This window comes from Sapajus apella, unplaced genomic scaffold, assembly GCF_009761245.1.
Source record: "Sapajus apella isolate SASKATOON/1434 unplaced genomic scaffold, GSC_monkey_1.0 scaffold42, whole genome shotgun sequence".
In the NCBI taxonomy this organism is placed as follows: domain Eukaryota; kingdom Metazoa; phylum Chordata; class Mammalia; order Primates; family Cebidae; genus Sapajus; species Sapajus apella.
The window spans coordinates 13,893,040-13,920,733 of NW_022436982.1; the positions used below are offsets into that span (position 1 = coordinate 13,893,040).

Genomic DNA, 27,694 nt, shown 5'->3' on the forward strand with positions numbered 1-27,694 from the left:
CCTTTGACCTCCATTGAAGTGTCTGTCTTCTGGTCTTTGCCAAAGGCTACACTTTACAGCCTGGAGCAGAACCATCCTGCAGGTTGTAACCCCCTATAGGAAATAAAGTTTCCTCTCAAAACTTATAGATCTCATTATTTTTTTGGTTAACAGTCTTTGAAACCCAGTTGCAATGCTGCCTACTGTGTACAGCATCCTCTGAGTCTTCCCCTACACCCAGGAAGTCTTAAGCTCCCTTTGTGCCAGCATTACATCTTGTAAACATCTCTGTTAGCACATTTTTCACAGTGAGTCATGAGTATTTTCCACCATGCCTAGCTCCCTTACAGAATTTTCTGTATCATTCATACTGTTCACATCTGGCACATGACAGGTGATCAGTAATGTTTGTTGCCTGCATGACTGGCTGAATGAATAAATGAGTGGGTCTCAAATGCCAGTGCCGAGGTCCCACAGCTAGGAAGGAAGAATGCTGAAATTCAACACTGGATTGTGACCTCAAGGCCAGCTTTTGCTCTACATCACGCTGCTTTGCACTTTTGGGATTTAAAGTAGTTTGTTGTCTACCTGTGATATATAGGTGTAAGCTTCCATGAGCCTTATGTGCTTTTCCAGTCCTTCCTCCTCATCCTTTCTTTGACGAAGAGCGTGTTTCCCAAAATCATCAGTGGAACCAGGTTTTAGGGTGAATGTTAGTAAGAGAATAGAGTAGACTATCACCAGACCAAGCCCTAAACAATGCAGAGTATGATAGAACTACTTACCTTGAAGTCTTCCTATAAGAATTGCTTGCATTTCTTAGGTGTTTCTTATGTGCTTGACATAGTAGTAAGTTATTTACATACTTTATTTCATTTAATTATAACAATTATCCTTTAAAATAAGTCTTACTACTGTGCCTTATTTCACAAATCAGCAACTGAGACTCCTAAGAGATAATGTTAATTTCCCAAGGCCTGATGGTTTTAGTAGGAGCGGAATTGGGACTCAAGCCTGACCAGGCCGCCTGATACCAAAATCAACTCCCCAGGATTATGGAGTCCACCAAGAATAGGCGAATAGGGAAGAGAGAGTGGAAATTAATTATAAATTAACGTTCATTGGGAGTAGTAGATATCTGTCAGGCTTTGTGGTGGTCACCCAGTGTTTTTAACTATCTTTCCTACGTTTGGGGAATTTTCCATATTGAAAGTCTCACATCCCAAAGGTGGAAGCCAGTTTCTTGTTCTTGGGTAAAAAGGGAAAATGCTATTTATCACACACACCAGAACTGGCTAAATGAATAAATGAATGGCGCTCAGAAAGATAGAAACAGTAGCAGTTGTGCAGACCCCTGTAATCCACTGCATTCTGGAGCAGAGCACAGTGGCTTAACAGGGCCAGACAACAGACTCCTAGAGAGAGACCTCAACCTTAGGCCATGGTACTTATGAACTACGTGATTAGCAGTGGCCTCTCCCCTCAGGAAGTAAAGGTTCAGGGTATAATAGTGATATGACATGTGATATGGTTTGGCTGTGTTCTCACACAAATCTCAGCTTGAATTGTGTTAAGATGATTAATAGTTCCCATAATCCCCATGTGTCATGGGAGGGACCCGGTGGGAGATAATCGAATCACAGGGGCAGTTACCTTAATGCTGTTCTTGTGATAGTGAATGAATTCCGATGGTTGTATAATGTAGCAAGCTATTGGCTTGAGCTCCAGCACCTCAATCTGCATTCAAGACTCAGGAAGTACCAGGCTTTCTCCTGGGATCCACGACTCATGTCAGCCAGAAATGAATGCCTTAAGCCTGTCCTATAGCCAGTTTCCACCAAGTTGTAAAGGAGCAGCTGATTTGCTAGATGGCAGCCTGCAGAGAATCAGTCTTTGACAAGTTTCCAAGGGGACAATTTCCCCTTTCTCCCTTACTTTCCCAGTCTCCCTGGCAGCAAGTGCATAGGTGTGTGATTTAGGCTCTACCAGAGACATGCAAGGCTTCTCAGATTGTCTCACAAGCTCTGACTCACTCCAGGCACCAGTGCTTCAGGGAAAGTGGCTAGAGACTATTCCATGATCCTCTGATTCCCTCCTCCAGCCAGGCTTTTACTTGTCAACTCTTCCACAATCATGTAAACTCCAATTCCTCTGCTATAGTCATGATTTCTAAAATGTGTAATTTTCTTTCCCTGACCGGACTGTGACTGATACAGTCAGCAAAGTGAAAAGTGGGGATGGGAAATAACACGTGGTAAAAATAAACTGTGATGCATAATTCTGTTCAAAGCCCTAGAATAATGGAAAAATATTGAGCTTTGGGTATGACACAGGCTTGGATTTTAGTCTCAGCTTTACCCCTTGTAGCTGTAGAATGTTCAGTAAATTACCAAGCATCTTCAGTTACCTCATTTTAAAATAAGGATCATAAATAATACCTCCCTCATAGGGTTTTTGATGATAAAATGATAATGTTTTAAAGTGTGAACACAATAGTCCCAAATATCAGAATGTTTCTATTTAATAATCAACTTTTAAAAACCAAATATAATGAGCACATGTATATGTTGCCCATTCTATCTTGGAACTGTTGTTTTATATGTACTTTCAAGGTAAAAATAATATCTTTACCAAATACATTGTTTTAAATTATATATATTTATAATTGTGATTGCTCTGGGTTTGCTTCCTCAAATTGGTTTTTAAATGATTCTGTGTATGCTGTGCTTCTTTTAATACATGTCAGAAAGAAGAGTGAACTTTTATAGGCAATGAATTTTTAAGTTTTGGGAAAATGAAAATTTTATTTTTCACATTTATAGATATGAAAAAACATGTTGAACTAACATGTATTTGATTAATAACTAATATGGGGTCACTATTTACAAAGGACACATTTGAGCAATAAAATGGAAGCAGGAGGGTAGATAAGAGTTCATTGTACTTACATGATGTGGCAAATCAGCAACTTTGAAGAATTCTACCAAGGCCCGGTTCCCCGTCTAAAGCCCCAGTAATGACTGGGCTCTTTGGACCCCAATTTCCTCATCAATTACTGTGAAGAAGGCTTAATGTGGACTCCTCCAAGTTCTATCAGTGTAGGACCACGAATGTGAGCTCTGTTGGCAATAAATGTAGTTTACTCAGTCCAACTTCTATTCGCCAAATGAGAAAAGTGGTTGGTAATTAGATTTTTCCCAACTCTTGAATGAGACACTTTAAAAGAATAATCATAGCATGATGCACATAACAAGACATTTACTGAATGTTTTATATTCAGTATATAATTTAATCCTCACAAACCAATGATATACAATTATTTTTGTTCCCCTTGTATAGACAAAGAAATAGAGGCAGAGCAAAGCTAAGTAACTCCTGAAATGACATCCAGTTAGGAAGATGGACAAAGTCTTCACCATAACTAAGTGAAGGATATTGGCTCTGTAAGTCAGACTGACCTGGTTCAAATGCCTGACTCTGCCATTTAGTACCTTCATGAGTAATTTGGGGCCAAATCTGGGGCCAGATTACCTAACTGTTCCAATGTTCCATTTTTGTTATCTGTTAGATGGTGATTATACCAGTTGTACTTTCTTCCAAGGGTCGCTGTGAGAATTAAATGAAATATTTTGTTTAGTGTTCACTCAGTTTTGTCTATGCTGGAGATAATAATAATTTAACCTTGCTCCCAAAGAGTTTTCTTTTAACAATGCCTATTATTCTGAGAAAATTGGCATTTCAGAACTCAAGCAGTGTATACCAATGTTGTTAGACAAATGTTCATCTTTTTAACTGACTGGAAAGACCAATGCCACATACCTGGCTAAGCTGTTTCACATTTCATACGTACTCACAAAGTCCAAAACATTGGCTCTTTTCGACAGATTGCTGTACATCATATTTACATGTTTCCCACCACCCGCTAGAACACACTTGGCAATCCAGCAGGAGTTTTTCAACATGCTAATTAATGCAAATAATTCATTTTGCCTTCCTTTGAAAAGGGCAGAGGAATGTGTTAGATCTCCCTTTCATCTATTAGAAAATATTTACATTCTTCTGAACTTTCATCTACTTTACCCTCAGAGCTGGCAATGCCATCAGGACTTATTGGATGATCTCCCCCAGAGCCTAATGGCAAGAAACATCTTGACGGCTTGGGCTCTGCTGTGTTCATTAGGTTCAGAAAGGCCCTGAGAAGACAGCAAATGTATTCAGATTTTTATTTGTCTGCAGTTTGATGTAATAGTGTTTTATTTTTGGCCCCCAATTGCTCAGCAAAAGAAAAAAAACAACAAAATAAACCTTGGTGAAGCTGCTGATTTCCTCTAAATCGCTGAGCACAGGGATTGTAGCTTGATGAAGTCATTTAGTGCTGGATGTTTATATTCAAACTGTGCCAATGGCTCTTGCTGGAGTTTTTCATGAGGAATGTGATGATGTTTACTTCTTTATGGAGTTAAAATGACTATGAATTTGCCAGAACTAACTTGCAAGGGATTTTCAAACTTTTGTCTTTAGAGCTTTGAAATATACAATTTTATTTAGGTTCTCAGGGAAGGAAATGTCACAAAGAGAAATCATGTAATCTTTGACCAAATAAAATTAGCTGCAACTTCTCTAAATATTTCTAAGTTCATTGGTCATCAGGCTGCTTGAAGGTAGCATCTTTAAACCATTCCCCAAGTGTATTGTGGAAGTCCATCTGGATAGAAAAATTCATTGTTGTGGCATCAAAAATAAACAGAGAGAAGAAAGTAGGATGAGAGAACTTAAAAATATACCTTGCCCCATTTTTTTCTTTTCCTATTTTATTTTCTGTTTTCTCTCTTCTCCCATCACTGAAGAGAAAAGGATAGGCTGAGAAGGTAGGCCGTGCTTACTCAAAATCAGAAAAAAATATTGAATTAGAAAAGCCGTTGGCTCTCCAACCATCAATTCAATAAACATATATTTGTTGAATACCTGTAAAACACTAGACATTATGCTAGAGATACATAAACAAAATTGGCTGGTTCATCAATTCAGTCTTTTATATAATAAACATTACCAATTAGCTAATGTTTGATTCAGGAAAACTGAAAATAAACAATGATAACATATGGGATGAGTGTATAAAAGTATTCAAAACACTGGAGCAAAAAACTGAGGACATTTCTAAGATAACCTATAGCATGTGTCTCATGTTTAGAGCCTCAGGCCACCTCAGGACACATAGGAAAGCTATCTTTGGAACTCTGCCTCCTCTCCTTGGCTGCCAAGTGCTCAAGAAGCAGTGTGGGATGATGAAAAGGTTCTAGTCTCTGGAACCACATAGTCCTGGGTCCACATCCCTGCTGTGCCAGACTGCTAATTGTCTTTCAACATCCCTTTCCTTTTCCTCCTCAAAAACAGAAATCCTGAATTTAGCCGGGCATGTAGCCACCCAGAATAGACTATGTTTACCAGTCTCTCTTGCAGCTGGGCAAGTCTTTGAGATATAGTTCAGATCAATGGTTGCAAGTAGAAGTAGTGTTTGTCATTTCCAAGCAGTGTCCTTAAGAGAAGTGGAAATTCTCTTCTTCTCCCTTTATTTCTTCCTCCTAGTGAGTAGTTGGCGACCCACTGCAGCTGTCTTGGACCATCAGATGGAAGCCCTGTGCGGAGGATGGCAGAGAAACATGAGGCACAGAGTTTAACAATTGGGAAGCCATGATCCCAGCCTGAGAGAGGAAAATACAACTCACATTCTGTTTCAGACAATCTTGGGTTGCTGTCACTTGCAGTCAAAGCTAATTCTAACTAATACCAACAATGAGAACTTAAAACCTATGAGACTCAGTTTTCTCATATATAAAAATGAGGACAATAACATCTATTTTTACAATTGTTGGGAGGAGTGAATTACAAGAATAAATACATTTAATTCACCTAGAATAATGCCAGTATCCAGTATTATTATTATTAACAGTAGCTACTATTATAATGTTTTCCACCTATTTAAAATTCCTGCTCCATGAGTGTCTCCAAAACTTTAATAGAATAGAAACTCCTATTCCCTGACTGTTGCACCAACCAGAGAGGTGTTGATCTAATCCAAGATGTGTGATGTTTGAGACCTAGCCTTCCCAGGAACTTTATGGAATATGGCTCTTTTCCAGATTTGATACAGCCTTGGGAGAGAAATGCATGGATTGATGGGGGAGGGAGAGGTTTCTTGCTAGAGAGCAAGGCCAGCAGAATTGACTCTGATGACGGGCAGGGAAGCTAATTTGATAATAAAAGCAATCTCATATCTTCTGAGCTATCCCACCATAAGGTCCCTCCCTGCCCTACTTGCTTCTCTGCCTGCCACTCAAAATACTATTCATAGAGACTTTCTTACATGCTGGACCAAAATGGGAGCAAAATGAAAACATTATTAATGGGGAATTTCTTTTTGGTGGAATGAGTTTGGGGAAATCATGGAGATGATTTTTCTCTAGATAGGAGCTACATGTTTTCTTCCTCTCTAGAGGAAACTAAACCTCCCCTTGTTTTGCCTGGTCACTTGCTCCTCTAATGATCTAAGGGTACTTGGGCAGCCTGTTGGACAAATGAGGCAGGTTTTCAGCCCTTGGAAAAGCATTTGGGTGGGTATAGATTTACTGACAGTCAGACTGAGTTCCAGTACCTGATCTGCCACTTACCAGCTGTGTGACCTTAGGCCACAATTCACTTTTCTTCTCCAAGCTTCAGTTTCTTCACCCATAAATGTAAAAATAAACCAAAAATTTTTCCAGGCATGAAAAAAACCAGATGATCCAGTTAATTAATTGGATAATAATGAACTTTAGAAACGAATTGGATGTTAGCCCCTTGGTTATCACTTAGGTGGATTTCCTTAGTCCTTAGATCGCTCTTAGCAATAAAAGTTAAGGGCCTGTCTTGAAGTTGTGTGGACAGCGGGTATTCAATTACATTTGTTGGCTGGATCAGGCAGTCAGTCAGCAAACACTTATAGAACACTCGTGATGTGCCATGCATTGCTCTAGGCACTAACCATATTGTGAAGAACAAGAGAAACAAAGACCCAAACTCGAGCTCATTTTCTGGTGGGAGAGAGGGACAAAACAGACACGAAAACATTGAAATAAAGTAATTTTGTTTACTGATAAATATCATAGAAAAATGACAAAATAGGACACGATAGGATCCCGCTCTCATCCCAAGGATCCCTGCCTTGGGATGAGAACAGGGATGGATACTACTTTACATGGGGTGGTCAGGGAAGGTAACTGAGAAAGCAGATTGTTTAGTAGAACATGAACTAAAAGGGGCAACTCTGCAGAGATTATAGGGAAAAACATTCTAAGCAGAAAAAAAAAGGAAGTGCAAAGACTCTGAAGTAGTACAAGTTAGTCATATGGGAGGGACAAAAAGAAGGCCCATATTGGTAGAGAGTGACAAATGAAGGGAACGAGGGAGGGAACTGAATTTGAAGAGGTGAGTTGAGTTAAAGACATAGAAATGAATTTGAAAGAGGTAGATTATTTATTATCTGGTGATACAGTTTGGATATTTGTCCCTTTGAAACTCATATTAAAATTTGATCCCCAATATTGGAGGTGAGGCCTAATGGGAGGTGTTTGGGTCTTGAGGGCTGATCCTTCATGAATGGCTTAGTGCCATCCTATGGTAAAGAGTGAGTTCTTGCTCTCTTAGTTCAGCTCTCTCACGAGCTGGTGTTTTATTTTATTTTTAACTTTTATTGATGTTTTTAGAGACAGGATCTCGCTCTGTCACCCAGGCATAGCTCACTGCAGGGTTGGACTCTTGGTCTCAAGCAATCTTCCCACCTCAGCCTCTCAAATCACTGGGATTACAGGCAGAGCTGGGAATTTAAAAGAGCATGGCACCTCTGTCCCCTCTTCCTCCCTCTCTCACTATGTGACATGCTTGCTCCTCCTCCACGTTCTACCATGAGTGGAAGCTTCCTAAAGCCCTAACCAGAAGCAGATGCTGGTGCCATGCAGAACTGTGAGCCAAATAAACCGCTTTCTTTATCAATTACCCAGTCTCAGGGTTTTTTTAATAGCAACACACAACAGACTAATACATCTGTTTTATATTAGAGAGTGAAGGAAGATTCTAGATTTAATTCTCATTACTATAGGAAGGCTTTGAAGCATTTTAACCAGGACATTGACATGCTCTGACCTATGCTCCAAAACATTTTCTGTGGCTCCCTCTGCAGAGGCTGCTGTGAAGAGGACAAGACCGAATAAAAGAAGAGACAGGAGGCCACTTCAGTAGTCCAGGTGAGAGCTACAGCAGTGGAGATGGGCCAGCCAGGTAAGATTCAGCACGTATTTTGGAAGGAGAGAATAAAGGACTTGCTACATAAGAAGGTAAATGATGCTATGAACTGTGTATGGATAGAAAGGAGTGGATGAAAATATTAGAAACACAAACGGATGAGGCTTGGTGCAATACCACAATAACTGAGAAAGAAAGATAAGAGGTAGTCAGTGGAAAGAACAATGCTTTAAATTGATATTTCAAAGCTGGTATTGATGAGGTCACATCTACAGTCCAACTCTAAGAATAAATGGTCCACATGGAGCAAAGGAAAAAACTAATGGTGTAGAATGAATCATTGATGTGGGTGTGGAAGTCATCTAGGACTTTGACAGCCATCCTGGTAAAACTGACAGTAAGACAGATGTCAGTGCCATCAATTCATGATTCCATGTGAGTGGCAAGTTGGTAGAGATAGAAACAAGAGGGGATAAAACATCAATGACATAATTTAAGAATCCTGAGTTGAAGGAGGAAGGACAGAAAATGGTTTGGAAGCGGCAATGGGCACCCCATCCTAACCTTTGAAAAGGCAATAGAGGAAGAAGTGTTCTCAGCAGGAAGCCTTGGTGATTGCTAAGCGTGAATGGAGGACTATGGACTATTTTGGAACTACTAAGGATTAAGTTTGTATTTCCTTTCAAGTGATGAGTATCAAAGAAAGTCAATCTGAGTATGCTGCATCTATCTAATAATAATAATCTCAATTTATGGAACACCAACCAAATGCCAAGGGCTTTTTTCCCCTATAATAAACTTGCACTACAGTTGAGGAAATCAGAGTTCAGGTGGATTATAGACACACCCAGTGCACTGGCTTTCTACCATGTTTGTTTAGCTAAGCTGAAACTAAAAGTCCTAGGTTTCCCTTCCCAGTGTAAATCCAGGTTGGGGGATGTTCCCAGAACTTTGTGCAGGGGTTGGGTGGTGGAAGAAAAGCAGCAGCCGTTGTGCTCTGAAGGTTGATGCAGGGTGCCAAGCACTTGTTATTCAGTGTCTCTGCTGTGCTGGCTCACACTGACGGTCCGAGGCCATGGCTGTCCTCACCTGGCTTATCTGACTCCTGAGCCAGGGGTGTGTGTGGCTCCACCAGATTCTCCATGAGAAGGCTACTAAGGTCTTTGTCAGGATACCTGTGTCACAGGGTTAGATTCAGGGAGAAACAGACCAGGTTCAAATTTGTACTTGTGGATTCCAGATTGTCCTCATGGGTACCAGTTCTCTTTGTTTTCCCCTCTCACTCGGCCTTTCACAAGAAAGGGCATTTGGCACTTTTTCCCAAATGCCTTCTCAGTTGACCTATAGAGACTTCAGGCCACCACTGGACACAGAGGTAGCAAATTCTGTACTTTGAATAAGTCTTTTATCACTCAGAGTGGGTTATCTTCCCTGACACCCAGGATCATACATTAGAAAGTGGTAAAACCAAGATCAGTACCATAATTTCTTTAAATATAGGTCCTTTGCATTTCTGCTCTTCCAGAATACCTCTTAGGCCTACAAATAAACATTATATTTAATGAAACACCACGGAATCAAAAGTTAAAAGCCCACAGATAATAACGTGTCACCAGGATTAAATCACTCTAAATAGGGAAGTCACGTTACACACAAGATTGGGGGTTTTATTATCAATAAAAGAGAAGAAAAAATTGGGTTGCTTGGTGCATGTTCCTCAGTCACTTTACGTTTTATCAGTGAACACCGAAGGTCAGAAAATTGGAGAAAGGCAAAAGGAATAAGGGAAAATTTTGGAAAATGTAATGAAAGGGAAGTTATGAGAAGATCTTTCAAGTCATTTGCACCTACTCAGAAATGGACTTAAAAGAAACATTATTCTATTACATAAACATTTTCCAGAAAAATTAAAACATAATGGAGGCACATTGCTTGTTAACAGGGTGACTAGATGAACAGCCCACTAAGAGGTTGGAAGGGATACTTTTAAAATCCAATTATTTCCATAGGATTTGGGGGAACATGTGCTATTTGGTTACATGAATAAATTCTTTAGTGGTGATTTGTGAGATTTTGGTGCACCCAACACTCAAGTAGTATATGCTGAACCCGATTTGTAGGCTTTTGTTCCCTATCCACTCTCAACCTTTTTCCTGACTCCCCAAAGTCCATTGTATTATTCTTTTTTTTTTATGCCTTTGTGTCCTCATAGCTTAGCTCCCACTTATGAGGGAGAACATGTGATGTCTAGTTTTCCATTCCTGAGTTACTTCACTTAATAGTATCCAGTTCTATCCAGGTTGTTTTGAATGTCATTAATTCATTCCCTTTTATGGCTGAGTAGTATTCCATCATATATATATAATTTTTTTATCCACTCATTAGTTGATGGGCATTTGGGCAGGTTCCATATTTTTGCAGTTGCAAATTGTGTTGCTATAAATATGTATGTGCAAGTATCTTTTTTGTGTAATGACTTCCTTTCCTCTGGGTAGATACCCAGCAATGGAATTGTAAGATCAAATGGCAGTTCTACTTTTAGTTCTTTAAGAAATCTCCGGGGCTGGGCGCGGTGGCTCAAGCCTGTAATCCCAGCACTTTGGGAGGCCGAGGCGGGTGGATCACGAGGTCAAGAGATCGAGACCATCCTGGTCAACATGGTGAAACCCCGTCTCTACTAAACATACAAAAATTAGCTGGGCATGGTGGTGTGTGCCTGTAATCCCAGCTACTCAGGAGGCTGAGGCAGGAGAATTGCCTGAACCCAGGAGGCGGAGGTTGCGGTGAGCCGAGATCGCGCCATTGCACTCCAGCCTGGGTAACAAGAGCGAAACTCCGTCTCAAAAAAAAAAAAAAAAAAAAAAAAGAAATCTCCACACTGTTCTCCATAGTGGTTGTACTAGTTTACATTCCACCAGAAGTGTAGGAGTGTTCCCTTTTCACCACAGCCATGCCAATATTTATTATTTTTTGATTTTTTGATTATGGCTATTCTTACAGGAGTAAGATGGTATTGCATTGTTGTTTGGATTTGCATTTCCCTGATCATGAGTGATGCTGAGCATTTTTTCGTATGTTTCTTGGCCATTTGCATATCTTCTTTTGAGAATTGCCTATTCATCTGTACAGCAAAAGACACTATCAACAGAGTAAACAGACCACCTATAGAATGGGAGAAAATATCTGCAAACTATGCATCCAACAAAGGTCTAATATCCAGAATCTACAAAAAACTTAAGCAAGTTTACAAGCAAAAAACAACCCCATTAAAAAGGGGGTAAAGGACATGAACTTTTTTTAAAAATTTTAAGTTCTGGGGTACATGTGCAGTACGTGCAGTTTTGTTACATGGATAAACATGTGCCATGGTGATTTGCTGCATCTATCAACCCATTACCTAGGTGTTAAACCCAGCATGCATTATCTACTTTTCCTGATGCTCTCCCTTCCTTTGCTCCCTCACAGGCTCTAGTGTGTGTTGTTCCCTTCCCTGTGTCCACGTGTTCTCATCATTCAGCTCCCACTTACAAATGAGCGCATGCGGTGTTTGGTTTTCTGTTTCTGTGTTAGTTTGTTGAGTATAATGGCTTCCAGCTCCATCCATGTCCCTGCAAAGGACATGGTCTCATTCCTATTTATGGCTGCACAGTATTCCATGATAGATATATGTATATAGATATAGATATAGATATAGATATTACATCACATTTTCTTTATCTAATCTATCCCTGATTGGCATTTGGGTTGATTCCCTGTTTTTGCTATTGTGAATAGTGCTGCAATGAACATATGTTTGCATGTATCTTTATAATAGAATAACTGTGTTCCTTTTGGTATATAGCCAGTAATGGGATTGCTGCGTAAAACGGTATTTCTAGTTCTAAATCTCTGATGAATCACCACACTGTCTTCCACAATGGTTGAACTAATTTACATTCCCACTAACAGTGTAAAAGCATTCCTATTTCTCCACAACCTTACCAGCATCTGTTGTTTCTTGACTTTTTAATAATCACCATTCTAACTTGTATGAGATGGTATCTCATTGTGGTTTTGATTTGCATTTCTCTAATGATCAGTGATGTTGAGCTTTTTATTCATATGTTTGTTGGCCATATAAATGTCTTCTTTTGAGAAGTGGAACAGACGCTTTTTAAAAGAAGACATACTCACAGCCAATAAGCTGATGAAAAATGCTCAATCATTAGAGAAATGCAAATCAAAACTGCAGTGAGACACCATATCATACCAGTCAGAATGGCTACAATTAAAAAGTCAAAAAATTACAGATGCTGGAGAGGTTGTGGAGAAAAGGGAATGCTTATACATTGCTTGTGGGAGTGTAAATTAGTTCAGCCATGTGAAAAGCAGTGTGGTGACTTCTCAATGAACTTAAAACAGAATTACCATTCAACCCAGTGATCACATTTTTGGGTCTATACCCAAAAGGAATATAAATCATTTTATCATAAGGACACGTGCATGCATATGTTCCTTGCAGCACTATTAACAATAGTAAAGACACAGAATGAACTTAAATGCTCATCAGTGGTAGACTGACTAAAGCAAATGTGGTAGATATACACCATAGAATACTATGCAGCCATAAAAAAGAATCAGACCATGTCCTTTACAGCAACATGGATAGAGCAGGAGAACTTAGCATCATCCTTAGCAAACTGACACAGGAGCAGAAAACCAATGACCACATGTTTTCACTTATAGATGAAAGTGAAACAGCAACAACACGTGGATAGATACAGGCAAATAACGCACACTGGGGCCTACTTGAGGGTACAGGGAGTGAGGAGAGAGAGGAGCAGAAATAATACCTATTGGGTACTATGCTACCTGGGTGATGAAATTATCTGTACACCAAACCCCCATGACACACAGTTTACCTATATAACAAACCTGTACATGTACCCTTGAACCTAAAATAAAAGTTTTAAAAAATTATCCTTAATCATAATTAAGTGCTGAATTACCACTATACCACATGCAAGCTGCTCAACTCTGAGCTTGTTTCTTCTGTAAAATGGGGAGGGGATAATAATGAACTTTCATAGAGTTTCTGTGAGGACCAACAGACATTGTGTGTGAACACGTTTTATAAGTTGTAAAGTTCTCTGTACATTAAGGTATCATCATCATCCACCTGAAACAACCAAGATTCCATATGAACAGCTAGTGTTTCTGTCTACCTAGGCCCCGGCCCCTCTTCTTTCAGTAATAGAATAGCTCCCCTTCCTTTGAAGAACTGTTCTTCATTACTCTGATGGAAGTGCCTCCCCACCAAAGCACATCTGGCCACAGTGATGGGTCAGGAAAGGCATGACAGTTAAACCAATCTAATCAGAGCTCTTCTTGGGAAACTTTTTTCTTTTCTTTCCAAGAACCATAAGGATATGTCCCCAGAGATACTGGTGGCCACATACCCTGCCATATGGAGACACTCCCAAGGATAAAGCTGACATGCAGAAGGAATGAAAATTGAGAAACAGAGTCTGGAAAGAATTCCAGTCCTCCTGTATGGCCAGTTCCATGCAACCTTGTTCACTCTATAAGAATACAGATGCTCCTCACCTTACCATGTGGTTACATCCCAATAAATCCATCGTAAGTTGAAACAAATCCTAACTCAAACATGTATTTAATTCACCTAACCTACTGAACATCATAACTTAGCTTAACCTACCTTAAACACACCCAGAGTACTTACATTAGCCTACAGTTGGGCAAAATCATCTAACACAAAGCCTATTTTATACTAAAGTGTTGAATATCTCATGTAATTTATTGAATACTATACTGAAAATAAAAACAATGATTATATGGATACTCAAAATATGGTTTTTACTAAATACATATCACTTTGCATCATCATAAATTGAAAAAAATACACATAGAACAATTGTAAGCCAGGAACCATATGTTTTAGGAATATATATGTGTGTGTGTGTGTGTGTGTGTGTGTGTGTGTGTGTGTGTCTATGTAAGCATATGAGTTACATTTCATTCACTTCCAACCTCGTGTCTGGCTAATACAAATTTCACAATGAAAAACTTACAAATTAAAAAATGGGAGAGTAGGAGAATTTGCTCACAGTCTCTTTTTCAACTATACAACAGTGTTCAGAATAGTGGAAACACAAAATTCAAATACAAAACCCAGATACAGCACCAGGATGGTGTATACAGAATGAGAAGCTGTCATCCAATAATCGCCAAGCAGCAATATTAATTAGCAGGCATTTTGTACAATATGGTGGAGGAAATAAACTTCTTTAGAAATAGTGCTCATGAACACTGAATTTCTTAAAAATTAATCGTATTGTTTTGGCTTAGCTATCCTAACTAATACACATTGTTATAAAATTCTAAGTAAAAAAGATCATTATACATGAATTTCTAGACTGGATGCATTGACCCTCTTGTGAGGGATGATTAGCATATGTCATATACTTAGAACGAGGCACAAAATTTAGGCATATCAACCATTTGTCCTATTATTATCACATGAATATAGTTGATATTTAAAGCCATTGTACTCAATGAGATCACTTGACTCTAGCAGAGACAAGGTTCTAAGACTGAGACCTGGGGTGACATTTTTCAGAATAAGTAGTACCTTTTATAGGATAGATCTTTAATAAGGCCAATTTCTGTCTATGTATGGTACATATTAGGACAGTGATCGAGTTGGAGGAGCCTTAGAGATACATCTAAAACAATGCAGAGAAACATCATTTTACAGATGAGGAAACTGAGCCCCCAAAATGGTAAATGACTTGAGCAAGTCCACGTGCTTTGCAGATAAATTAGGTGAGGATTCTTTACTTATGAAATAATTCTTTTCCCTATAAAATGCTACACTCTAGTTTTAATTTTAATTGCTTACAGTATAAATTTCTTATCTCTATTAAATTTGTAAGACTCTGATTTGTACACAATTTAGGAAGGCATTTATTGCACCTGTATGTAATTTCAGTCTAGACATACCACTTATGATACTAGAAGTTTATCATCTTTTCAATGAGTCAGCATTGAGATAGATAAAATGGTTTAGATTGGCAAATCGCAATATCTTTTAAGAAACAGAGGCATTTGCCTGGTGCAAACATGATATTCATAAATAATGTTCTAGCAGTTCTTAAAGCAGTAGACAAAATCCTGATTGCTATAACTCTTGTATTAGGTAATTTTTAATCATTTGGTATTCTAAATCACAGATGTTTAATCAAATATTTGTAATAAATGGAGATCTTACACACAGCATGAAGGCTATCGTTAATAAAATTATGCCATATTTGGGATTTCTGCTAAAAAAAATGTTTAGCCAGATTCTCTTAAAGTGCAATTATTTTCATCAGTTTTCCTGCATATCACTAGCACTGAGAGCTCTAAAAGGAATCCTGCATCAGCTGCTTGGGGGAGTAGCCTTTCCACCCAGCGGGGCACAGCTCAGTTTAAAAGATTTTAAAAGATGACATTTTTCAAATGTTATTCAATGTCGCTTGCTGCTGGGTTTTATTTGAATCATTGAGCTAAATTCTCTAACACGTGGGGTGAGTTTTATACATCTTTAGAAAGTGTTTTCCCAGTAAATGACTAGGTGGTGCAAATCTATTTTCTATTTTTTTTAACCACCTCCTATACATCCCTGTAGATCCTTAGGAAGCTTTTGCAGAGGGACCAAATCCCCAGTAAGTTCAAGCTGACAGTGGGCAGCACTGAGCATCTGCCTAGAGTCAGGACTGTGATTTCTATGCCATTTCTTATGCCCATTGCTTTTCAGGGGACTAAGGAAAGTGGGGATGGAAGGAGTGGAGGGAAAAGTCATTTCATGAACTATCAGTCATAATGAAGAGATCCACACATATCAAGATGACATATAACCATAGTAATAAAAACCAAAAAAGAGCAAAGAACTGGAACATAAAAATCTCAGAAGGAAAATAATTCAATGCTTAATAAGCAAATAAAGATGCTAACCTTTGGACTGAAAATTAAAGCAAGAGTATGATATCTTTATTCATGGAGAAAACTGTCACAACTTAAAAATGCATGTTCAGTATTGGCCAGGGTGTGGTGAGGTAGGCACTTTATCTTTGTTGACATATCTTATACTGGTATAATAATTCTAGAGAGCTACTTAACAGCAGCCTTTAAAATATTCATGCTTTAATCCCATTTTTGAAAACTACCCCCTACCCCAAGGAAATACAGAGAAGGCCAAAGATTAATGTATGACAGATTAATATGATGGTGTTTGAAACAATTAAAAATTATAAACACCATCAACATGCAAAAGAATAGTTAAATGAATTATGGAACAGTCATAGGTTGAATTATTAAAGTTATTAAAAATTACATTTGTGAAAAAAATTTAATAACATGCAGAAATGCTCACGATTTAATACTGTGTGAAGAAATTAGGACACAGGACAAATGTACTGCTGAGTCCATGAAACCAAAATTGCCCACCACTTCCCAAGTTCCATTTTGAGGAAACCACCCTTAGCAGTTGCTTACGTCTAATGTTGACTTAGCTTGTAATAAGGCAGTGGTATTACATGGTTTGACATGTGCACATTTAACTCTATGTTTGCAGCAAAAAAAAAAAAAAAAAAAACACAGAGAGAGAAAAATAACTACTAAAAGAGTGCTGGCAATGTTGCCTACTATTCCACTAAATAAGTGTGTACCCCTAAGTTAGCATGAGATAAGGGTTGTGAATTTGCTGTGCCCTCAGACAGTCTTAGTCTCTAAGGAGCTGTCATAGTAGGGGTTCCTTGCAAAAATAATCATAATTCTAGTGTATAAAGATACAAGTCTATAACAGTATCCTTTACAAATTACCTCTTTTTTGTACTGTACTTTCCAATCAGAATAGCTCTTGTACAGGTCCCTTAAAATCTCTGTGTAGCCAAACTCAGGAGACAGTTCTCAGGCCTCATCTTATTAAACTTGACAACAGCATGTGGTATTTTATCTCTGCTTTCTTCTAGATATTTTCAGTTGACTTCTGGGGACACTATTCTCTCTTTCCTCTTATCCTGTTCACTCTTAAGTGTCCTCTAGTGTTTTCCCCCTTCTACAATCTAAAGATTGGAGGATCTCAGCTCTCAGTCTTCTGCTAGACTCAAGGGATCTCACTGAGTACAATGGCTTTAAATATCAACTAGGCTTATGTGATAATAATAGGACAAATGGTTGATATGCCTACTTTGTGCCTCATTCTAAGTATATGACATATACTAATCATCCCTCACAACAGCACTAAGGTTGTTTCTATTATTATCCTCAACTTAGAAGGAAAAGGAAGGCATAGATAAGTTAAATCATTTGCCCAGAGTCATAGCTAGTAGAGAAAAGAGCCAAGACTGGAACCCAGGCAATCTGAATCCAGAGTAGCTGCTTTTAAGCACTACACAACATGCCTCCTTGATGACTCCCGAATTATACCTCTATATCCTGCATCTCCTTTAAAATCAAGATTTGTCATTGAACATCTTTGTTTTGATGGTTAAGATGTATTTCAAACTTAACATATCCAATCCCCCCAATCTCTTCCTCCTGTATACTCCTTCAGTAAATGGCCTCTGTCTATCCCAGTTGCTCAAGCCATCCCTGACTTCTCTCTTTCATTTCCCACACTCATTCCATTAGCAAATAATGTTAGCTTGCCTTCTAAGTATACCAAGAATCACTGCTTTTTTCACCTTTTCTGTAGCTAATATCCTAAGTCACATCAGCTTCTCTCACCTGGATTCTCACATTGACTTCATAAGCTAAATTCCACGTATGTTGAGACTGTACTAAGTGCTAAGAGAAAGTAGTCCCACTTCCATGGCCATGAAATATTGGCCCAAGGATCAGAGTCTAAGCCAGTGGTAATTATGTAAAAGTGGACATAAGAAAGGTTAAATCCCTTTGGCCAATAAGGATGCTCCATGTGTGGTGATGTACACCAGCCCAATCAGATGAGAACTTTGGAAGATATATGATGTAAAGTTGCATGCCAACCAGTCCTGAGTTACTTCCTTGGTTCTCCAGGTGCTAATGTAAGTTTACTCTTGGAAGCATTGGAATGCTGTGTCCAGGCTAAGAAGAAAACATATCATACTACCTCTCATGCGATCTCACCATTGCTATGAACTCTCTTTAAAAAAAGTAATTGCATTATTATACTGCCTTACACTGTTAAATATCCATAGGGAAATGCACAGGAAAATAGTGGAAAAAAATAAATCAAAACACAAGTAGATTTTGACTCTAAGCCGAGTCATTTTATTTTGTTATTTTTTACTTCACCATCCTTCTCTACCTTTCAGAATATCTTATTTTGATAGTCAAAGAAAATGTTAAGAGCGAGGTTTAAGAGGAACTGTAGGAAGGGCATTTTTATATTTAAAAGTGAGGGGATCAAGGTAATTATAAAATACATTATTATTTTTGTGCTACTTTTATTATAAAATTTATTCATTCTACTTTGCAAATACTTAAATCCTCTAAGCAAACAAAAATATAAAAATTCCAAATGCTGACTTTTGCATTCATATTTAAAGTAACTCTTACTCTTTAGGGGGAGGAGGGAACAGCAATAGAGATGACTCAAGAGCATTTTTATTTCTAATCAACGTGCCCTCTACTGGCTTTTTCTTCCATGTTTTTCAGTTGTTATACTTTTGAGTTGGGGAGAATATTTTCTGATACTACTATAACTACAATGAGGCAAATGAAAAAAATAACTATTCAGATACGTAAAACCAAGAACATTTTAACATACAAGTCTTTATAACAAAGTGCCATTGTACCCAAAATAACTTGCTATTTCCTTTAAAATAAATAGGTAATAATGACTACACCAGGCATTTATATGAGGCTCTATATAGGTTTTCCTAAACTCAAAGCAATTTGACTTGCCACAGCAATTCCTGCCTACCGTGACGCACACATACAGCACTCAGCTATAAAATAGCTCTTTGCAGACTGCATGCAAATTAACTTACCACCGTCAGCCTCCTCGCAGGGCCACTGCAGATTGTTTCCTTGACGCTCAGCCTGTCTGGCCTCACAGCCCTGTGTTCCAGCATCTCTAGCTTCATGCCAGTAGCAGCCCCAGCATGGCCTCTCTGGGGATATAACTACTCCTTGTGTAAAGGCTGAGGAAGGGACAGGGGTGGGAGGGGCTACATTCAACAGAAAAAAAGAAAAGGCAGAATAAAGATTAGAGGACTGATACAGAATGTCTAATTGCCATAAGGTAATGATGGAGTTTTTTTTCCTGTGGTGATAAATGGTTTTGAAGGCTTCTAAAGAGAAGTCCAATATGTTTTGAATTATGGAGTGTTGTCTCTATCCTCTAGAGAGAATTATTTTGAAGACAATATTCTATGGGTGACATAATTTGGGGTTTCCTGGAAGAGCAGGGGAAGGAGATTGTATTAGCTTGTTCTTGCACTGCTATAGAGAAATACCTGAAACTGGGTAATTTATAAAGAAAAGAGATTTAATTGACTTCCAGTTTCACAGGCTGTACAGGAAGCATGGCTGGGGAGGCCTCAGGAAACTTACAATCATTGTGGAAGGCAAAGGGAAAACAAGCACATCTGACATGGCCAGGGCAGGAAGAAGAGAGAGATAGGAGGAGATGCCATATACTTTTAACAAACTAGATCTGGTAAGAACTCTACCAGCACCAAAGGGGAAAATCCACCCCCATGAGCCAATCACCTCCCACCAGGCCCCATCTCCAACACTGGGGATTACAATTCTACATGAAATTTGGGTGGAGACACAAATCTAAACCATATAAGAGATTGTCATGATCATTATGCCATTTCTTATTTTGTTTTTAATTATTTCTATCCTGCTTTCTTAAGATAATTTCCAAAGATGTTATGGAGTAATAAGTAGGATTAATTTTTTTTTAAATCCAAGTGCTCATCCTGGATTACCCAATGGAACTGGCCCCACTCTGGCTCCTACTAAGAAACTTGTATCTAATCCTTCCCCTAGCAGCAAGAACTTCAATTTCCTATTGGCCTCAAAGTCTCCAGGTGTTATGGAGCGGTTTTCCCAGGATTGCTGCAAACAGCAGCTGCCTAAATTCTGGCAGCTTGACAATAAGAAGTCTTCTTGCCGATGAGGGCATTTTTGTGCCCATTCCAAAAAAAATAAGTAAGAGCAATAGGTGTTGTTGTCCCTCCTTGGAGCAGTCTGGATCTGTCCAGCCCAAAATGCCTCTGCACAGGGGGGTAACAGGTCTGCTGTCTTTGTGGCCATGAGTTCTAGCCGAAAACATCTGCCCCTTGTGTTACCCCCAGGCCTCATAGTTTCACATTTTTCAAAAATTAAATAAGCACATACATAAGTTTATAGTAATGAGTAATGAAAAAAATAAGGATGAGAAAATAAGATGGAACCAGGATTAAAGATGTAAATTAAGTGTACACCACAAAATTGTATACTCGTGTAAACTAAAAGTCCCAGTTACTCCAGCACTTGTTGTTTCACTGATCTTTAATATCCAAAGCAAGAGTCCAAGTATCCATTCCAGGGGACCAAAGGCAATCCAGTCTTCCACCAGTTTCCTGTCTCTGAGTGTTTCTGGAGCTCTGCAGAAAGCCTCCATCTGCCACAGTTCTATCTCAGGGCTTGCTTCCCTCCTCAGCTTGCTATCTCACTTTGGGCGACTCACTTCTGGTCATCTCAGATCCAGCTTTGTCCTGACTGCTGCTACATTCCCACATTCCTTCACTCCAAACATTGTGCTATTCCACACTTGAGGTCAGTTTCTGCAATGCATAAGACTTTACTAAAAGTAAAGGAACTATCACAAAGAAGTTGCCACACAGAAAAGGGAAATTCTAAATTGGATATGAAAATGGTCAGTGCCTCTAGAATCTGTAGGCTCAACTATGGAGTTTGGAGTTGTAGGTCAAACAGATTCTAGAGGCACTGACCATTTTCATATCCAAACTATGGACCTTCATAGTCTCTCTTCCCAGCTGTCTCTGCTTTTCCTCAAACTCAGTCTAATGGCAGGCTCCAGCTTGCTTCTTACAGAGGAATTTTTCTTTCTCTGATTCCCCTCCTTTTTGAAAGTCAAGGAGCCTAGCCCTCCCTGCGATCCAATAAGAAGGGAAGAACATCACTTTTCCCTCACCCTCAGTCTCAAGCCCTTCTTCCAGACAATGGCATAATAATCTGTACAGACATGAGTCCCCTAAAGAAAGGCAAAGTTTCATATTAATGTTTAGAGAAATTTAGCTCCCATATTGTCCAAAGTTTTCCATTCTGAAATAAAATTTTTGGTTTTACCTTTGCAAAAGATAAATGAAAATATTTCTTGTAATGTAGAAAATAGCCCTCCTCTAAAATGAAGCAGAAAACAGCTGGCAGCTTTGAAATAGCAGCTTGAACTGACTTAGATCAAGATCTCAAAAATATTGACTCAATATTTTTGGTGAACCACAAATATGGTTCTAAATCTTCTAGCAACCCCTGTGGAGAGAAACATGATTCACTTTGTGTTTCAAGGTGTCCATAAGACAGAAATAAACTTTTCCCATGGCTATGAGAGAGAGACACACACAAAGAAAACTGTATAATGTAATAAAAACATCTTTCATAATATCTATTAGTTAACATAGCAACAAGCTCTATGAAACTATTTCTTACAATGATCCTCACTATAAATTGGAGACATCACCATTCATTAAAAGCAGTTCTATGGAGAGCCCATTTAAAATGGGTTAAGAGCGTAATTTGCTGCTGACCTGACTTAATCCAGAAGAAGATTGTAAAGAATTTAGCCTGAGGGTCTTCATATAGCCCCTTATGTATGCCTTCCAAGAATTCTATGAATTAGCAGAATTGGCGCACGCGTGCGCGCGCACACACTCACACACACACACAGACACGCCTTCAATAAACATACATTTTAATGTCAATCCATGCGTTGAGATATTATCTCATTCTAAGTAAATGTGGGATGGCATGAGATACAATTGTATATCCTCAGGATTTTAACTTATGTAATGATGTCTCATTATTTCCTATTGAACATGCCCTTGTGGCCATTGACTCACATTCATGATTACGAGAATCTTTCTATGTTTATGTGTTGTCTGGTTAAACTGGAAAATATTCAAGAAGCATAGTAATACTAATATACTCTTCGATTTGGCTTTAATAATCAAATTTGTTGCTACTAACAATCCTGAAGGAAGACTTTACATGATGCAAATATATTTGACAGAGGATTTTTTTTTTTGGAAAAAGTCTTGGTATTCTACTAAATCTTGCATTTTTCCCAAACATTAAACTTTGTTTTGAAGTATTGGATAAGGTTGGTTATCACATTACCACACACAACTGGAGAAGCCTTGGTTAATCCGTGTGCCTTGGAAATCATTGAGCAAATGTATGACTTGAAACAGAAAAGAATCTGAAGCAGTGTGTTATTCAAGTGACATGATCTAGTTCCACATTATTCTCATATTTTAAGCACTTTCGTAGAAGAATTGGCAGCTATTCATCATTCCTTTCAGTATGCAACTGGATGTAACCACTACATTTCTCACTGTAGTTCACAACTGATTTTCACCTGCTGGGATCAGGCCTACACTTCAAAAAAGAATTCCTCTTTCCTGAGCCCTGTTTTGAAATTTCAAAGGCTCTCACTGTCTTCAAAATGGTGGCAAGTTTCTTTGCATGAAAACCTCCCCATGAGGATAATCTTGATATTCTGCTCACAGATGGAGCCCTTGCAGGACTTGGTTACCCATCTGAGTTGCTGCTTTGATGAACAAATAGGCTCCGTATGTCATAATGACTCATTGCTGTCCTCATCAGTATGCTTTTCAGTTAGAGACTCTGCCAACCAACTTGGAAGAAATTTTGTCATCATCTACTTAGAAGTAAGTCCTCAATTTCATCAGAGTCAGGGCTTTATCCACCTCATTTTCAAATGATTTTATGAAGAAATGAGAGCAAAATTAAAATGTTATCTACTAAACGGAAGTACACTGGTTTTTTTTGAAGACAAGTCTTAAAAGGATTGATTGAAGCATCAAGAGGAAAATTCAGTTCTTTAGGAGAGAAAAGAAAGCTTGTTCCATATAATCTGACACAAAGATATCTATTTATGATTGGGTTTTCTCAGTAATACTTTTGGCCATAGGCGAGAGTAAATTTTCCAATGAAGGCATCAAGTCACCATATACATGATAGTTAAAAACAAATAAGGCAAAAACTTTTTGCTTAGCTATGTTTTTTTTGCAATTCTGGAAGATAAACATAGAAAACAAAATTAACTAAGCTAACGCTCTGAAGCTAGAAGTGCCTCTGTAAATGAAGGAGAATTAATAAAGCCTTAGAGGTTTGATTGTAGGCAGAAATTTAAAGACAAACATTGAAGAACAATACTCTGCTCAGATTATTTGCTTACAATTTGGAAAACTGATTAAGAAGACTTCCTTCCACTGCTAAGATAGCATCAACAACTCAGACACAGACAAAGCTGACCTCAGAGATCAGGACAAATGAAATGATGCAGTGTAAATTCAACCTGAAGAATCTTGAGGGAACTCAAGTGTCTAGAAATAAGCCTGTCCTTGTCTGGCAAGAGAGACGTGAATACCATAGACCTTTCTAAAAGTTTTCAGACATCGACATGAAAATTTAAAAAGTATTTGGGTCAAAGTCATGCACATTTCCATATTTAAGATCTTTATACAGTTTCCAACTTTCTGTTCAGGGCAACAACAACCTCCTTCATCTTGCCAAAAACTTTTCTACTTTTCAGAATCAAATTCTACTTTAAATTTTGTTTTACATTTTGGATTTTTTTCCAGCAAGTATTTTATTTTCTTCAGATAAAAAATAAGAATAGGAGATACTGTCTTTTCCGGGCAACACTTTTCTATTCCAACTTTGTGAAGCAATTAAATTTTCAGGGCAATGAATTACAATGATTGAAAAATATGCCTGGCCACCATGGCAAAACCCTGTCTCTGTTAAAAATACAAATATTAACTGAGTGTGGTGGCGGGTGCCTGTAATCCCAGCTACTCGGGAGGCTAATGCAGGAGAATTGCTTGAACCTAGGAGGCAGAGGGTGCAGTGAGCCAAGATTATGCCACTGCACTCTCCCCTGGGTGACAGAGCCAGACTCTGGCTCAAAAAAGTAAAAAGAAAAAGAAAAATATCATACGTACAAGTTTATAGAATTTCTGCCTTCTGTAGCTTTCAGCCATTGTTTAAAGGGATTTATTGCTTCAAAAATTTTAAGAATTGCTGATCTAGAGAAACAAGTTGAACAAATTATCCTTAAAGCAGGCAATAAGTGTTGTTTCTAGAAAGTGAGATTTTGATGGATATTGAGAGGTGGTGATTTGGTGATCTGGGGCACTGGGCAAGTACATGGAGTCCAGTCAGATCATTTTGTAGCTTCAGTGCTGTGTAATATGCTTTATCCCCCTTCCCTGCCATTACGATGGGTACGCTCAAAATTCTCATAATAAAACGGAGTTTTCAAAATTCACACATAGTAGAATTCAGTCCCTCTTTTTAGGTGGTGAAGATTCTCTTCTGAAAATAATCTGGGTAGTTGAAGCCCCAAAGTTCTACATCACAGAATATAATAATTTCAGCTGGAATAAAGAAATAAAATTGGACATAAAAAATTAAGTATTCTCTCTCATATGACAGAGACTGAAGAAGAGAGTCTAGAAACTTTTGTGGAATTAGAAAAAAATCAGTTCTCTGTGAGCTTTTAAAACTGGGATGTAAAGTTGTGGTCAAGTTTAAAGAAAGGAAAGTGAAATTCAGGAAAGGGTTGAGCGAGCTAGCTTGCTTTCTTTCTTTTTCTTTTTTTTTTTTTTTTGACAGAGTCTTGCTCTGTCACCCAGGCAGGAGTACAGTAGTGCGATCTCAGCTCACTGCAACCTCTGCCTCCTGGGTTCAAACGATTCTCCTGCCTTAGCCACCTGAGTGGCTGCAACTACAGGCATGCGCCACCACACCTGGCTAATTTCTTTTGTATTTTTAGTAGAGACAGGGTTTCACCATGTTGATCAGGCTGGTCTTGAATTCCTGACCTCAAATAACCCACTCACCTTGGCCTCCCAAAGGGCTGGGATTATAGGCATGTGCCACTGCACCCAGCCACGGTTGAGTTTTCTATTATAAATGAATGTTCACTTTGTATAACATCCATATACTAGATGAGACTGTTGGTGCTAATGAGAAAATAATAAAAGGTAAGATTTAGGTGACTTACTTGGTACTGACATGTATATTATTTAATCAATTCACATGTTTTAATAAAGAAGATAAAGTAGTGTGAATGAGAAAACATCATTCCAAAGTTATAACACCTTGCTTTGCCAGGTGCAGTGGCTCTTGCCTATAATTCTAGCACTTTAGGAGGCCAAGGTGGGAGGATTGCTTGAGGCCAGGAGTTTGAGACCAGCATGGCAACATAGTGAGCCAAAATAACTAGGCATGATAGTGTGTGCTTATAATCCTAGCTACTTGAGGGCTGAGGCAGGAGGATCACTGGAGCCCAGGAGTTCAATATTACACCACTGTACTCCATCCTGGACAACAGAATGAGACCCTGTCTCTACAGAAAGAAAGAATAAGAAAAAGCAAGAAAGCAAGAGGGAAGGAGGGAGGAAGGCAGGGAAGGAGGAAGGGTAAAAAGAAAGGAAGGAAGGAAAGGAAGGGAGGGAGGGAGGGAGGGAGGAAGGGAAGGAGGGAAGGACTGACTTAGAATTATCTATTTAATGCATGACAGAAATTCAAACCTGATTTCATAATCCAGTTTTTTCCCACTAAGGCCATGCTGCCTCTTCAGACTTTCTGAGTTCAAACACAGAGGGACAAACAACTTGATTTTTAATGATTATGCTTATTTCTATAATGCCCTAAATCATTCCTCTTGCTCCCACCTAACCAATAACCACCATCTTAGACCACTTCAGATCTCTTAACAATCTTGAATTTAGACATGAGGGATTTAAGGAGCTAATCCCCAGCACTATAGGACTGACTTTATTGCCCAAGCTCTGGAACTTGATTCTTCTCTGATTCCTGTGAGGACTTGCTATGAAATTGCTATGGTATAAGAGAATATTTTTACAAGAAGACCCAAGACTGCTAAAATCCTGCTCTGTCACTCATCCCTTGCACCTGAAGTTTCCAATAGAGCTGCCATATACATCAAGGATTATTAGATATAAGAAACAGGTTAATATTGTATTACTTGTACTAGGGCCCTAATGCCCAAATGTCTAAATCTTTTAAAACTGAATTGGATCACAGAGTTCAGGATCAAGGCCTTAGCAGGGAGTTATCATAAACAAAAACCATCAGCAACCTGCTCTCAGAGCCCTATGAGACAAGATGGGTACAGTGAAGAACAGAAAATGAGAAGAGAGCTGAGGAAAATGACCTGAGACGGAAAGCAGAAAATAGAAAAGAAGGCACCACATGCATACATATAATCTTCTGGTAAAACCTCAATCACTAGAAATGTGTATCCATGTGCCAGCACCTGCCCAGTGAGAGTGTGAACCCCTCCTTTATCTTTCTGAATGATTTGAAATAAGGAATTAAGCATAATCACCATAATAATGAGAACTCCATCTCCTTCCAGGGCTTTGAGTCCACTCCCTGGATAGCTGTCTATGGAATGAGGTCTCAGGAGTCTTCAAAGCTGAGTAACTGCCTGAATCTCTGAACAATGCATGTTCCTATATTTCCCATAGTTAGACTGCCTGCCTTCCAGTTACTACATATTGGAGCTTTATATTACCCTTTGTGGCCACAAAAAACCACAAAAACATCTTACGAATTGCAAGTTTTTAAAACATTTCCTTTAACTGTAGGTAGATTTTACCACCAAAAAAGAAAAATTTGCATATGTTTTAAAAAAACAACCAGTAAAAATGAGCTTACACTAAAATGTAACTTTTCTTCAGATAATATCCCAAATTCTCCTGCCCCTTCCAGAAAAACTATTATCATTCCAAAAACATTCTGTGCAAACACAAGTATAGATAAATAATAATAAATCCCTTCTTTTTACACAAAGTAAAGCATCTTCTATACATCTTCTATACACCTAAATTTTTAGTTAACAACTACTCTTGTATATTGTTTCATGCAATACATAGTATCTACACACATGCACACACATATATACAAATGTGAATAAAATGGATATTATGAAATTGAAAAACACATTAACTGAAATGGCAAATTCACCAGAGGGGATAAAGAGCAAATCTGAGATAGCAGCAGAAAGATCCAGTGAATTTAAACATATAGAATGTAGGCCATTTGAAGAACATAAAGAAAAAACTACCAGTGGAACAACATCAGTCTTTCTGTTCTTCAAATTGGATAAAACTAAACAAAC

General features: G+C 38.5%; 1 long non-coding RNA gene across 1 annotated transcript in view; it reads right to left on the minus strand.

Moving 5' to 3' along the window:
- Positions 1–2,769: 2,769 nt before the first annotated feature.
- The window catches only part of LOC116566104, a 100,918-nt gene continuing 75,993 nt past the window's right edge, over positions 2,770–27,694 (minus strand). Inside the window, exons 2-3 of the long non-coding RNA XR_004275732.1 lie at positions 19,272–19,451; positions 2,770–5,615 (exon numbers count right to left, since the gene is read on the minus strand). This is a non-coding gene — a long non-coding RNA (uncharacterized LOC116566104). The remainder of the gene's footprint in view (positions 5,616–19,271; positions 19,452–27,694) is intronic.